General features: G+C 33.3%; 1 long non-coding RNA gene across 2 annotated transcripts; it reads left to right on the top strand.

Annotated features, from left to right (window-relative positions):
* Positions 1-370: 370 nt before the first annotated feature.
* Positions 371-10,496, top strand: LOC138714897 (uncharacterized). 2 transcript variants are annotated; one of them, XR_011336104.1, is made up of 3 exons: positions 371-1,089; positions 1,651-1,805; positions 9,925-10,496. It is a non-coding gene; the product is annotated as an uncharacterized lncRNA (long non-coding RNA). The 2 variants fall into 2 exon arrangements; XR_011336103.1 differs by having other exon boundaries at positions 385-804.
* Positions 10,497-17,054: the final 6,558 nt, after the last annotated feature.

A 17,054-nucleotide genomic window follows, 5' to 3' on the forward strand; every position in this document is an offset into this window, starting at 1 on the left:
GATGGCCAGAGAGATCCTTACCGATATTTACAGACTGTGCGATCCTTACAGTGTTGCCAACAGGACGGATATTCCGTCAGCGAACGGGAAAAAATTTGGCTTTGACTGGTGACGGATTTTCTGGCGGAAATTACGATTTACATCGTATTTTGATTTTTTTTTTTTAGCTGGTCATTTTTAATAGTTTAATTTTTGAGGGAGCGTAGACGAACCCAGCCAAGGCTCTGACACAGCACATCAACTGCAGAACAAGAGGCAGCTGAAGTGGATATATTATAATTATTTTAATTAAGATTGGTAAGGAAGTTGCGTTAAATCGCAATATAGCGAACGTAGAAGGAGCCCACGACCCCATCCACTTTTCCCCTACTAGCTGTTGTGTCGAATGCACATTTCATGTAGATGGGGATAACTTCCTCTACTGGCGTTCGCTATATTGCGATTTGCCCGTGTTCTTTTATTTGTATATAGATATATTCAGTGAGTCTTATTTGTTTTTAATTTTGACTGATTCTGACGGATTTCCAGGTGTTTAGACTTAATTTACGGGGATACAATATATGTGTTGGCAACACTGGATCCTTATCTTATTCTTGCGAGTAACTGGAATGTTGTTATTCGAATTCTGTTTGTGTATATTTACGTGTGAATATAAGAATATGCCACGCAAATGTTGCATACCTGCCTCTAAAAGCAATTATTTAACTGGTTCGAAAGTCAGTGTACTTTTATTCCCTAAGGACGAAGATTTACGCCGGAAATTATCAGGGCGCTACATCGAGATAATTCCCAACTAAATGTGAGGTTAAGTATTTAGATTAGCTGGTGATTAATGTACGAGTAAATATAATAAGTATAAGTAATGTAAGATCAAAATTCCAACCTTGTGCACACAGAATAAATTATTGGCACTGAAAAGTCCTTTTCGTAAATATAATGATGCGCATTCGACAAACGCAGACAAATCTGCTCTTTTTAGTATTTTAAGACATAATTTGGTAGGTGCAATCCGTGTTCTAAAATTTTCCCTGAAGATGCTGATAATCCGGAGTCTGAGAGGAAATGGTTATAGGTTATAGCATAATGACTGTGAGTACTATAAATCTTTGAGCTCATTCCCTCAATTTTTATTATAGCCTTATATACCTACACTCTGAAATTAATTTTCCTTCTTATTCTTCTTTTTTGACTCTTCTTCTCAGGGTGGAAGTTAGCCTCTGCTGTGTGCCTCCATTTTTTTTCTCTTCCATTCCTTGGCTTTCAATTCTGTTTTATCACATCAAGATGTGGCTCTAGACTACATGCATGTTGTCCTTGACCAGCATTAGTTTTTTGTCTCCTAGAGTGAAATTCCCCTCTCCACATTTTCTCCAGTACCCAGGTGTTCTTCATTCATGTCGTATATCCTATCAATCTTAATTTGTGAATGTATTGTGGTCTTACATTGTAGTATTCAATTCTTTGCTATACATTTTCTCTGTCCCTTTCATTGATTTCATGTATGCTACGAATTGGTATAGTTGTATTCAGTCTCCACCGAAAATGTTAGCAGCACTGATTCGAAAAGGACCCCTAATATTTTTGAGACCAAGGTATTAAAATTGCTTGTTGACATAAGATGAAAATTATAGCCATGTGAATATGTTGCAGATCTTGGAAAATTATCCAGGCAGGAACAGACTTGGAAGCAGGTCATGTTTACAAGAAAGCTACAGAGAATTTAGAATAAACAAGAGGATAAGAAGACATTATGGAGATGCTGATAATCTGGAGTCTGTGGAGGAATTGGTTATAGCATATGACATGTGAGTATAGTCGGCATAACATATGGTTAGGTACTAAAAAATCCAAGATGGCTGTACTTCAGTTACCAACTTTGAACGTAAAGCACTAATATTAATTCTTTTCAATAAATTGAACAAATTGTCAGTGGAGAGCATTTAAAAATTGTCGATGACCAGAATAAAACAAACTCTGAGGAAAAAGAAAACAGTTTGTGCCACAAAAGATGGTATTATGTGCCTTAAATCAAATTTGAGCAGCAATATAAACGGTCATGTCTTAAAAAACTTATTCTTCTTAAAACTACATTACATTCATCACTATTATTTTGCATTTCTTTTGCCGCACATATTCCTCTTTGATACATATAGATACGTATGTATAAATATAATTAAACAGTAAAATGGGAATTGTGAAATTTTAATTTTTAACTAACCAGGTAATGAAAATTTAAAAATCATACTTACTTTTCACGACCAATCTCTATACAAAAAGAATTAAACTTTAATTTTGTGTAATAAGGATTTGTTTCAACCAAATGAAAGGACAACTGAAGTATTTTTATTTTTTCACGATTAATGGAGAAGGGTGATGTAATTATATATTTATTTATTTATTACGTTGTTGTATAACATTATGGAATGCTGACAAGGTGATATATTAAATCAGAATTACACAATTTCAATATCCCGACTTTTGCCTCAGGACTAAGGGAATACTTCGACAAAGAACAGGTTGCAAATAACTTTATATTATTTTTTTATGATACAATTTAACATAAATCACAGTTAGGCAACAACAAAAATACACAATTAACAATCAACTGTATTATTTTCTGAGTAACAGCAAACTTGTTTTATTTTTCTGAAAAACACAAAGTGATATAAAAAGAAAATAACTATGGTTTTGGACAGACATATTATGTTTGCTCCAGCATTTGCATCAGCCAATAATTCTGAAATTAGTCATTATATTACCAAATTTCCAGACGTCCTCTTCCTTAACCAACCTCTTGATAATGTTCGTTGGCATCATAGGATCCTTTGAGACTAAAAGAAAGATAGAATTTGGTTTAACACAGAAATTATCAATGTTAAAAGAGGATCTGTGCATGTTTTATATAAGAAAGTAATTATACATAGCCCCATTTAACAGTAACTGAATTAATTTTTAGTGGAATTATAGTGGACATTATGGTACACCGAAGACAGAACATCTAGAGGCTTGGAGACCGTTACTTTTAAGCGGTACGACCACCCCCTCCTACCGCACTAGCAGGTACGGTACCATTCATCTGCAAAACATTTTCTGAACGGAAGTTATTGTATTGTGAAAGCGCAGCTGGATCAGTGAAAATAAGTGGTCAACGTTTTCAGTTAGTAGTGCAACGAACAATTCTGCTGTTTGCGGACTCTTCTGTAGTGACGTCACTGAAGCTCTAGTTCCTCTGTCCCAGGTATAACAACACTGGACTGTTCAATTAATCATGTAAATATCAGTAGAAAAAGGAGGGGAGGGGGGGAATTAAAATTAGAATCAAAAATATATTACGTTGTACACAGAGTGAAAATTAATACTGCATAAATAACATTGTACCGGTATGTAAAAATATGACATCAGGCTTTGAAACAGAAATGTTGAAAATAAGCCAAACTTTCAGTGCAATCTATCTCAAGGATCTGGCAAGTTTTGAAGCAAAATACCACCCTCACAGAATTCTTTGCTTTTGAAGGTACAGAATTCTTTGCTATATCATATTTAAAAAAAAAAATAGTGGTACTGATACAAGAGATCTCATTATCAGACACTTTCACTTTCCTCTGAATTAATGGTGGCCTCTGATGTGTCTGTCCAGCTGCAAGTCGTGCAAAATGGATGTCGGAGAGGTTGGTGTATCCAAAGAGACCAACAAAATAAGCCTCACTGGCTTGTTGAAACACCACAATAGCTAATCTCTGGAAGTCAAACTCTGTCGTTAAGTCCTATGCAACAGAAAAAACACAACTTGAAATTGTCAATGATGAGATTGTCTAGCATCCTTGTATTTGAATGTACAGCAATCGATCTGTAGACATATCATATTTTGTTAAAAAAATAGTGGCTTTTGACATGAGGTGTCTGATCATCAGAGATATTTTCACTTTTCTTGAATTAGTGGTGGCCTCTGATGCACCTTCCTGCTGTATGTCGTGCAAAATGGTAACCCTCATGGCATGGATGGTGGAGAGGTTGGTGTATTCGAAGACCAGCCTCCTATGACACATCTTGGGCAATGATTGTGTTGATAAATTGGTATACACAGCTCACTTCATATGGCTGAATGACAAACAGTGAATTAGCCACCATTAGACAAAAAAAGAAAAATATTTTAATTATGAATTACTTACATTTAGAGAATCACCTTTTCAAGTGTCGTTTATTCCTGTTTGCATTGTCTGGCAGTGGTACTCCATTCTGTCTCAGCCATGTCTACAAAATTCACATTTAAACATAAATAATGCAACTTAACATCACAGTTCATTACTCAGATTCTATAGAAATTATATTTACCATTAACTGATCTCGTCTCCTTTTGTTGTGGGATTCAGTTGCATGTAAACTCAACCACGTGCATTAGTTTATAATGAAGTTGCATTAGATTAGGTTACAGAAAAGTCTTCGTATGTTAAATTATGTGCAAATATTTTTTAACACACTATCATGGATGCATCCTTATGGAATAAGATCTGTACTGATCCTGTCAAATATTATCTATAAAAACAGGTAGGCCTACCTACAAGAGATTTACAATTCTTGTCATTAGAGCCGCTTTGGTTTGACAGATATCTTCCTATTCTGCTTCAGCCTTTAATTGTCTGTGCATATTAACCACTGCTTATTGTAAGCTGCTCTGTAACGAAAGCCTTTTCTTTCTTGATGTAGGCCTATAAGTTCTTCAGACTCTTTCCTTCTGGACATGTTATAACCTTAAAATAAAATAGTTATTGCATTTTAAAATATGAACAATACATTAACCTAACTTCAAGCTTGATTTTATTCACTTTCATTAGACTGAAAATTTGTAAGGTTTTGTAAAATTATATTACGTAATTCTCCAAAATAACTTCACCTTAGGAGACAATTTCCTTTTGTTCCACTGACTTCTATGAGACTTCTTTTGAGAGTTGTCTTCGATCAGGGTTGGCACTTTTCTCGTATAATAAAGTTTAGATTTACCATAATAGGGGTCAATAGTAACGAATTTTTGCTATTTTTTATTTGTGTCAAAGACTAAATATAATAATAAGAGTGTTTGTGTTTTTATTCGTAATTAGCGAACAAATAAACACACTCATTGTTATATTTATTCTTTGAGACAAACAAATAAAATATAATAAAAATTCGTCCCTATTCACCGCATATTAAGGTTACAGTTACTATTATACTTACGAACTTGTAGGAAGACGTCCCTTCCATACCACGCTACTACAAGGAACATTTCTTGGAAAGAAGTAATGTGCGATGGAGTTACACAAATACCTATAAAGTAGCAGAATATTAATGCGAAAATCTGTCACTAGTATTGAAAATTATAAATTGCCACACAAAATTACAGTAAAATTTCTAAGATCTATGTGACATTGATTTTGTGCATTGTTGGTAGCCTGTTGGAAAGGAGTGTTATGCAACTGAAATTTAAAATTTTTTTTTGCATGATTGAAATATCGAGTGCAATATGTAGGTTTTGTTCTGACATATATACACGGTGAACCATAAGTATTGTAATTAGGGGGATATTCTTTGAGATAATTGAAACGAAAAAGTTTAATACGATTTTACTTTGTTTCAAAGATAAAAATTGTTTGTTATGAAACATTTTATAGCATGCTTTGGAGAATCCATCGATTTAATTCCCAATATACTCAGTTTAAGAGAGGAGTGTATTATACCTAATTAATGTTATAAAGAATTTTAGTTTTGTTCTTTAAAGGTGAAGAAATTTGATCGGAACAAATGTAACTCTTCATTATGCAAAGGAATTTTACAATGTGACATTTGTTCGGATCAAATTTGTGCGAATTCGAAGGAGAAAACTAATCTTCTTCCCATCATTTATTATCATAATACACTGCTCTCTTAAATTGACTGAGCATATTGGGAATGAAATCAATTGCTTTCCCAAAATACGTTATGAAATGTTTTTTATAAAACTTTTTTTGTTTGAAATATCTCAAAGAATAACCCCTGAAATTAATGACATTAATTACGGTTCACTCTGCAGCGTTATTTATTGTACAGATACGGAATTTAAAAAAATGCGTCACGGCTCAATTCCCGGGACTGGAGATCTGTTCCTTGTGTTGCACTTTTTCTGTGACGTCTTCATGGTAGATCTGAATTGTGCTGACCACAAGTTCAGGAGGACCTGCAATTCGGGATAGTCTAGTATAATAAAGTAATTGTCACTTAGGTTAACAGGTTGCTACAGATACATATAGTTGTTTGTCTGAATTAGATAGAGAGTAAAAATACATTGTCGACTGTATTAAACTCAACATCTAATTGCTTATGAAAATAAAGTTTACTGCCTGCATAGGAAGGGAGAAAGATAATTGCTATTCAACCAATGGCAGAGGTCTTCTTTTTAATGTTGTATTACCTTATTGACAATATTGAAATTTTCCATTCTAATATATACAGTGTTGAAGATTTAACTTGGTCTAATATAAGATTGTTTTTTAAATTAATAATTATTATTAACTGTTGGATATCATTTGAAATTGTATTATGTATACTGAATATGACATGACGACTGGATATAATGTATTTACGTATGTTATATAGAGAGTGAACAATAAGTATGGAATATTGCTAGAAACTTGTTAAATTCTAATTTTATATAAAAAATTATACAAAAGTTGTTACAGATAAACCAGACAATAAGATACCAGTCATCGAAAAAAGTTATTCAGGCATACAGGATGTGACAGTGAACTAATTTTTTTAAATGGCAACCTATATTGAAATTGACATATTTCGAATGTCCATGAAATTTTACATATGAATACGTAGAAATTTTAACTATGTATTACACTTGTTTCGTGGAGTCCAAAGTTGAGGCAAATAAGTACCCATATGTAAAATCATGTTGAGTAGGTCACGAAAGTAAACAAAACACTTTCACTAACCTAAGTTAACAGATGCTCAAAATGAAAACCACTCACAGCCAAGCAATGTCCCTGCCTATCACGAAAACAGTCCATTGTCTGTCTCACAGTTATATGACTGATCTGTTTCATCTCATATATGCAATGGATAGTTGACTGGTACTTTGTTTGAATATGTACAATAAGACTCCAAATACTTCATCACTTTTCAACATAGTCCCCACTACGTTCAATGCAAGTGTTCCTGTTATACGGGGTGAACCAGAACTCTACAGACAAACTTTCATAGGTTGTTCAGGGATGTTGGCTGAGTATTTTGCTATAAGAACCTGTGATCTCCGGTGACTTATTACTGAGTAATGTGTTGTTGATGTGTTTACTTGTAGCATGTCGTTTGGACGGTGATAAGATGGATTGTGATAGATTACAAGGAAAAATTAAAAGTAATCAACTAAGTTCTGTACTGTATATGTGTAGTACTACGATCTACTATGTGAGTCTAATTTTTTATTTATACATTGAGATTACTTTTTGACTCATCCTCGTAATAAGAAGTGTTTGTTGTACACCAACGAGTTGGCCAGACCAAGAAAGCCTTATGGCCCCTTCACACTTACTCGTCACGCTGCAGCATCGTAATGTATTTAAATGGTTAACTGCAGTGCGGTGCTTTCGGTATTCGTCAGGAAGTATAATTTTGAAGGCGCATCGGAGTCGAAAGTTGTTGGGTGGATGCTTGGCTCTTTCCGTTAAGAGGCTGAATTGTTGACATAACAGTCAGCTGTGTTTTTATGTAGCCAATCTGTGCATCTTAACTTCTTTAGAGGTTAGGAATTGAAAAAGATTGTGAAAAACTGATTAATTTGCTGAAGAAATATCCATTTCTTTATGACATAAAACCGCAAATACTGCTGAAATAAAAACATACGTAATAATATCGGGAGGTAAATAAGTGACACGCTATGAAACGTTACAGATTAGAAACAATCAAACGATCCGCGATGCGTATGTGTGAGCAGGACATGAGAATTATATATTGTTGAGTATCGAGATAATATAAAGAAGTTAATTACAGTTTTGTAATCTGTACCAGATATGCTCTAATAGCAGTGGTTGATACTACATTAAAGCAGTTAGCCATGGGTGTGTCGATTGATATGCTTTCGGTAATTAGTTAAAGTTCGTAACTTTCGATAGTTGACAGTGATGAGATTAACGGAACGGCACCAAAAGTTTAGTGTCATTGAATCCACATTCACTGTGAATCGTAGTATAAAGATTCGAAAAGGAAAAATGTTCATTGTCAGCTGTCTTACGGAACCATGGTTCCGTTAAGTAAGATTACGGAAGTCTTGTGAGGTATTAATTGACTGCATTTGCTATGTACATATTTACGTAGGCACAGTAACAAATGTACTAGAACGATGTAATAAAACTGTGTAAAAATTACGCAGAACATTTTGAGAGAAGGGATCTGGGGAACCATGAAGTCAGATGGAGATAGAGTTTTAATGTGTTTACTGCTATGGCTTACTGTTTTGCATATTGTAAACATTTATTTGCGTTATTATTGACATGCTTACATTTATTTACATTTTAAGTTATTGTCATATCGTTCAGAAATATGAGTCAATGTTACTGTACTATTTTGTACTGACAACCAGTGTTCGAAATGACAGCCACCAAGATTTATTATTTACATGTAGGCAATCCATCATGTTTTGTTTGTTTACCTATGGTCGTGACTATTGTATTTACAGAGTTGGTAGAGTACGTTAATTCTGATTAGTGAAGGTTATGGAAGTGATTTGAAATGCAAATAAATATAAGCAATAGTTATAAATGAATGAAAGTAATTCAAAATTAGTGCAAATAATAAATGTGGGTAATATGGGAAAGAATATGCGATAGTGAATTATATGTCGAAGTTCTATCTCGCTAATCTGAATTCGCATCATAACGTTAATATCACAGATTAGATGTATATCGATATAACGAGGGATTAGTAAATAGATACGAGTTGAGATATCGCTGTAAAGTATATATCGCTATGAAATAACAGCAGCCAGCAAGTACAAAAGTTGAGGTGTCCCTTAGAAAATTACATTTGTGAAGTAATTCCATTTCTAAAGATGTTTAGGCTGGTTACACACTATACCGATAGATGTGTAATGTGAAATGTGTGCCGAGAAATACGCAAGCAAGGCGAGACAGCATTGTCCACACACAGCGCCGAGAAATGTATAATCGAACCGAGTACAGAATAGAAAATAGTTGCCAGTGTCGTGCGGTAGCCATCTTAATTTAACCTATCATATTTTCATGGTGTAGTTGTGTTGTTTTAAATTGTTTAGTAATATTTTGATAAATTTAAATATGTCGATCCGGTGTGCTATATGGCAGAGGAAATAAGAAGTCCAAGAACTTACCTGGAATAACCTGTCATAGGTATGTATGATCGACTAATGACATTATATACGTAAATATCCGGAGTTGTCTGTAGTTTATTAATACTTAAATTTAACTTGTATTACAACTTTTCAAAGGATCCTGAGGTTAAAGCTGTTCGGACACCTAACTGCCCATTGTGCAACTCAAACCAAGAAATGGATTCGGAACACCTCAAAATCTGTGCTTCAGTGGCTGGTCATGATAATATCTTTGAAAAATATTGGAGTGCAAGAGGTCAAATGACTTTATTGTCAAACGCCTGGCATTAGAAAACAACAACACCTCGTGTTGTCATTGCAGCACAATTTGTTCCAGTCACTTCAGGGAGGAGGATATGGATCGCATGACCTTATCATATGTGTATCAGAAAGGGGGCTATGCTGTATATATTTGCACCCTGAAGTGGCTGTCATTTCGAACACTGGTTGTCTGTACAAAAGTTAGAAGAGCATTACACTGATAGTTAACCATAATAATATTGGTATATCTATTTGCTACTGTGTATGAAGTAGGCTCGTTATGTTATATGAATTATTATTTTCAGGAAAGAAGAAAAGTAAAACGGACGTTTGCTGAAATCTTTCTCTCCCTCTCTCTACTGTGACAGTTGAAGACGAAGTTGGGACCTCCATTATGTCATTGGAAGCTGATACTGATAATGAAATTCGGGTTGTGTCAAAGAAGAATAAGGAAGTTAAGGAAAGAATAGTTTTGTGTACAAAAAGAGAATAAGACATTGCAAGAGTATAAATGGCGAGTGGTGAAATCAGTGGGTGATTTGAAAGATGTGTTGGAAACTGTGAAACAGAAAACTTTGTTTGAATACTAGTTTTGTGATATGTCACGTTCCATTTCAAAGACTTTTGTATCTCTTCTCAAGAGACATATGAAAGGTTAATGGTAAGAAGCAAAAGAAACAGTGTGGTGAAAACATACCGGTAACAATTAATTTTCTTTCCCCTAACACATATAACTTTGTTAAAGAATTTGATACAGCTCTTCCTAATCCTCGGACTCTATACAAATTATACAGTATCGTAAATGCAGTTCATTGTACAGATAAAAATGAGATATTCATATTCTCAGAATAATATAAATAAAATGTTAATATACAAATAATTGTGTTTTTTGTATGTTAATTATGTTGTAGCCTATAGTTTGAACCTTATAAATCGTCCAATTTCTTAATAAAAATATAGCAGTGGATCAAACAAAAAACCAACAGTTCAATAACACTAAAAAGGTAAGTAGTTTACATAATTTCGTGATGCACAACATGAATTAATGAAATATAACTTTTGTTTATTTTCTTTGAGAAGTTCATTTTTGATTGCTACTCCATTAGCATGAAAAGAAAAAGATTTATATTGCATAAAACTGCAATAAGTGTATTTCACAGACTCTTTGATGCGAAAGTGGCTCTGGAACTGTGTGTTTTTCAATTTTTTTTCACGGCCTTCAGTAATTATGACAATGTGTTCATAATACTGGAGGTGATAGAGCTTCTTTCATGACACCCAAAATATTTGGCAAAATTATCAACATAGTTCCAGCACGAACAGTAATATCTAATATAAAATCATATTTTTTCATTGTTAAGTATTACGTGATAATGAAGTCATAATTTCATTCATAGCCAATCTTATGTTGATTGGCATTGCAAATCAGAAACCTAACCTAATTAATGTCTGATTAAGTCTGTTGATATCTGCTTCCAGATTTCTTCTTTTATTTGAATACCTCTCTGGAATAAGGACATAACCAACAAAACTGTAAATTCATGTTTCAGTAAAAGGAAAATTATTTCAGGAGGATATATTTCATTAATGCTGTATTTACTATCACAATCATTTCACTAAACAGGGATTAAAGTTTATTCAGCCGTTAACTTCAATAATTTATTGTTATAAAATAAATGCTTTAAAATTTCTTTTCCTACCTACATGATATATTTTGATAATTTCATGTTACATTCGTTTTTCCAGTGAGGTCTTCAATTTACTATTATTATAGTTATCGTCTCATGTGTTATACTTACTTGTATGACACCGAAAAATTTCGATGGCCAACATGACATATTCGAACAATTTTGCTATCTTTTCTGAAATTAAAACAGCTGAAAAATATTTTCCCGATATCTCTGTGTAATCATTGAAAGAGGTCGAATGTGTCTTGAAAAATTCGCTGGGCGAGAAATGTGTTTACCTCGAGCGAGGTGAGCGAGAAACTTGCTGTAGTGTGTGACGTTCCATTTAAAACAATGCTTTCGATTTCACACATTTCTCGGCGCACATTTCACATTACACATTTCTCTGTGTAACTGGCCTTACACACTGTTGGATAAATAACAATAACAACGTTGATGGGATATCCTCATGTGCTTTATATATACAGGGTGAACTGTAAGTAATGTCATTAGTTTTAGGGAGTTATTCTTTGAGATATTTCAAACAAAAGCTTAATACAGTTTTGCTCGTTTTTTATTCTTTTTCGAGATAAAAATTGTTTTATATGAAACATTTCATGGCTTGTTTTGGGAAAGCCATTGATTTCATTCCCAATATGCTCAATCAATTTAAGTGAACAGTGTATTATGATAATAAATGATCGAAAGAATTTTGGTTTCGTCATTAAAATTGCAGAAATTTGATCCGAACAAATGTAACTTTTCGTTCTGAAAAGGAATTTTGAAATGATAACATTTGTTCGGATCAAATTTTTGCATATATAAAGGAGAAAACTAAAAATCTTTCAATAATTTATTGTCATAATATACTGCTCTCTTAAATTGACTGACGATATTGGGAATTAGATCAATGACTTTCCAAAACATGCTATGAAATGTTTCACATAAAACAATTTTTATCTCGAAAAGGAAGCTCCTCTGAAATTAATAACATTACTTACGGGTCACTCTGTATGTGGTACACCAATTAATTGTAGTCAAAAACAGTCCTTTACTTGTCCTCTTAATAGTACATTCTGTTTTAATACATTGTTGTTGTTGTTGTTGTTATTATTATTATTATTATTGTTATTATTATTATTATTATTATTATTATTATTATTATTATTATTATTATTATTATTATTATTATTATTATTATTGCTGCTGCTGTTGTACAGTCATCCCAAGAAAAAATGGTCGGATCACCAATGAATTATGGCAGCTGATTCAGAATGCTTATTATGCCCTGGTAGAAAGATCAAATTTAATTTCAAATAGGGCTGTAGTATGGTTCATGTCCCAGGGATTGTGGGAAGTCACGCAATTGCATGATAGATGAACTTCCAACTAAAAATGTGTTTTCTTTACGTTGTTTTGAACAGTTTTTATTTCAGTTAGAAGATAATGATTTTTTTTGTGCCACAGTTAGTTTTTATATATGTAAATATATATATAGACACACACGGGTGAACCGTAATATCATTAATTCTGGTGGATGATTCCTTTAGTAAGGGGCAACAAAAAAGCCGAATACATTTTGCTGTATTTTGAATAGTTTTCCAGAAAAACGTGCATTTTAAAATACGTGAGTTACGACATTGTGCAATGCTGTATAATCAGCAGGGAGTGCATGTAAGGCTGTGTTGCTCTGAACAACCCCTTCACCTGGCTTGTAGTGAACAGGGAACTTAAAGGTCATTGTCATGTACATTGTTTTTAAACTGGAAAAATACAGATGATATAACATTTAATTTCTGTGTTTAATCTGTGTTAGAGAACAGAGAATGAAGACCGCTATTTTCACGTTAAATAAAATCTTGGAAAATTTAAAATAAACTCTACAGCCTAATTTTAATTAAATGTTCAGAAAACGCAGACAATAAGATACACTTATTTCAGAACAACTTGAAAAAATCAAGACATATTTCTACTCCTGCATTTCAATTGAATGTTCTAGAGAAAGTAACAATAATGATGCTTATGTCACGTTATAAAAACAAAATTTTAAAACATATAAAATTGTAAAGGGGGAAAAAATACAATAGGCTTATTCTACATTAAAGGAACTAAATTTAAAATATTATTTTTAAACTGTACGATTTAATTTTAATTAAATATTCTGTGAAAACTAACTAAATAATAATATTTTTAAACTCTTCGATTTCATTTTAATTATGTATTCGGTCAACACAGACAACAAGAAAAGCTTATTTTACATTATAAAAATCTAATTAGTGATTAAAAAAATCTGCGTTTGTCGTACTAAAAGCATTTTCTTCGGCCAATTAGAAATAGTCCTCTCCCACTTCAATTTTTAAAGTAGTAACTCGTAAACTTACATACAAGAAATCAAATTGCCCTTAAAAGCAATTATTGTGTATTCTTTCAATCATTTATCATCATAATACGCTGCTCTCTTAAATTGAATAAGCATATCGAGAATTAATTCAATAGTTTTCCCAAAATACACTATGAACTGTTTCATATGAAATAATTTTTTTCTCGAAAAGGAAGTAAAAATGAGCAAAATTGTATTAAACCTTTGTGTTTGAAACATCTCAAAGAATAACCCCTTGAAATTAATGACATTACTTACGGTTCATCCTGTACAGGTATATTTCTTACTTTCTTACGTCAGTGCCTACAAGGCACATTGCCTAACTTACCCTTAAAAAATCCAACGTGTTTTAGTTCATGCCTTTTCATCATTATGATATGAACCCTGCTACTCCACAATAAAAGTTTAAAGGCATAAATTTAAAAAAGAAATCGTGCTTACGGTAGCTTAGTGTTATTTCACTATTTAATGATGTGAATTAAATCATATTAAGATGTAGGAAACATTACAGACAATAATTCATCTACTGAACTCAGTTTGCAAAACCAAAATCCATTTGCTGCATTATAACTGACATAAATATGGTACGTTTAGAAGGTTCATAGGTAAGGTGAATAAATACAATTATACTAATAGATATACTAAAAAATAGAATGAAATAATTCTGTCACAATACTGATTCGAACTAATGACAAAAAGATTACAGAGCCAAAACTCTGTCTCTTAGCCGCTCTGCAGTGTTGCATTTCGAACCAAGTGCAACAGCCAGTGTATTGATATTTTGAACGACTGTTCAGCTTTTTTACAATGTAGAATGTTGGATTATTGAAAATTAGCAATATTTAGATTATAATATGTATTAAGACATAATCATTTAAAACATATTCTCTTGTAAACTCGGATGAAATCTTCCTGCATATGCGGAAATTCATTTTTTTTTTTAGTCTTAGAAGATTCCAGCCAGCCATTTTTTTTACCACTGTACCACAGTCTAGTATTTACATTCGCGAAGCTCAATACGTAGTAAATATGCAAACATTAAGTAGTTGCTCACCACTAGGATCGCTAATATCGCCTCATTACAGGCAATGCAAAATAGAACCGTCACAGTCTAGCACCCTCAAAACTCAAGCTTCGTGACTGTATATAGTAGACTGTGACTGTACTAAGGCTTAATGTTTTGTTTTTATGACTTGAAATCTTCCTTTGAGAGAGGAACAGAGATTAAGGGTGTTTGAGAATAAGGTTCTTAGGAAATATTTGGGGCTAAGATGGATGAAGTTACAGGAGAATGGGGAAAGTTACACAATGCAGAACTGCACGCATTGTATTCTTCATCTGACGTAATTAGGAACATTAAATCCAGATGTTTGAGATGGGCAGGGCTTGTAGCACATATGGACGAATCCAGAAATGCATAGAGTTTAATTGGGAGGTTGGAGGAAAGTATAGTTGCGAACTGACAAATACCTTACGTATCTTGAATTTATTGACTTCTATTAGGTAAATCCAATCTCGTATATATAATGCACATTACAGGGCACTCCGATCGATAATATTCGAACCTCATTAAGGACTATGAAGGAAATATATTTGTTCATAATAATAATAATAATAATAATAATCATTGTATTGTGTACTGTAAATTTTATTGTGTATTGTTTATATTGTGTATACTACTGCCACTGGGTGCTTGCCCACTTGCAGTGTAAATAAATACATACAATAATGGACCATCAGGAAGACGGATAAGAAACCTTTGAAGGCGGCAGAAGTGAGGTTCATGAGAACCGCAGGTTGTTCCCTTCTCGAACATGGAAGAAATATTTATATCATGAAAGACCTCAACGTGGACCCAATAATTGTCAAGTACATTCAACAATACTGTACAAACTGGAAATCACACGTCCAACGGATGCCTCCAAGCAGAATACCTAAACAGATCCTGTCTTATGCTCCACGAGGTCACAGGAATTTGTGATGTCCTATGAAGCGTTGGAAGGAGACTGTAACGGATCAACTATGATCTAAAGGCTGGTTCACAATAAACCAGGAACGGGAACCAGAATGAAAACGAGAAACAGAGGACGTGAATATGAAAATTTTTGATTCACAATAAACCGAGAACGTAGACGACTATGCATATCGATATGTATGTCAATAACGATATGTAGGCCTAAAGTCGATATTACGCAATCTGATGTTATTTGTGTATAATTGACCAATGGCGTTCTCTCATGAGTATAAGGCAGCCAACATAAACACAGGTTAACCAACTTCAGAATTTCAACTGAAACATATAATTAGGTACGGTACTATAAATATGCCCATGCATCTTTATTATCACAACCTATTTTAAGTCTAAGTAAAATAATTAGAGAAAAAACATTTGTAATGGAACAAAAATGAACACAACCGTAGTTATTGAATTGAAGCGTGAATATGTAGTGTGTAATACAACCAATACAGTAATAAAATATGATTGGCTTCCGATCGGTGTTCAAAGATGCAGCTATTGAAAGCCACATATTCTCCTTCATTTTCTCATCTTTATACGAGGCGCGCCGCTTATCGTAAATGTGAGGATTTTCCTCAACACTCTATATTAGAATCTCATCAAATAAAACTTGCTCCATGATGCAAAGCACAGAACAAAATAATGCATAGGTTATGTCACGGTCTTCTTGCTACAAAATATACGACGACAAAATAGCTTTTAGATGGCAATAGAATGAATGTAGTGGGCTGTGATCGGAAACGTGAACGCCAAAGTTGAAACTTGGCCAACTCTCCGTTCCCGATCTCAGTTGTCCAAACTCAGGTCTGAACTCCACAACTGATATCAACAACGCATCACTCACAGGACAAGTAAGCTAGGAGATCATGGGGTAGGATAGCCAGTTCCTTTCCCTCTCTATTGCATAGATCACTGACTAGTAACATAATATTACACTAATCAGACTTCAGATGTATGCGAACAATTGTCCTACCTGACATATACCCGATAATAGATGTACATATCCGCCAAAATCTCAATCAGAGGTAGAAATAATAATAATAATAATAATTTTGTTATAATAATAAAAAGAATGTAGTCAAAGGATTACAAAAGCTAATTTATTGAAAATATGTCATTAAAATATGATGTATGAAAGAAAATACATCAGATCAACAATACAGATGTAACAATACATTAACATTTGAAAATGACGAATCCGATGATCTTGATCAGTAGTTGGGAGCTCCAACCGATGAACACCCCACGCTGCTAAGAATGCAGGTAGGCCTATTTGTTGTCTGCACATCTGAGTAAACCTTCAAAATTTGAAATATAATTATTTAATAGTACCCTTTTATTTACGACTACTACTCTATATTTCATGTTATA

Source organism: Periplaneta americana, chromosome 15 (assembly GCF_040183065.1).
Source record: "Periplaneta americana isolate PAMFEO1 chromosome 15, P.americana_PAMFEO1_priV1, whole genome shotgun sequence".
Lineage (NCBI taxonomy): Eukaryota > Metazoa > Arthropoda > Insecta > Blattodea > Blattidae > Periplaneta > Periplaneta americana.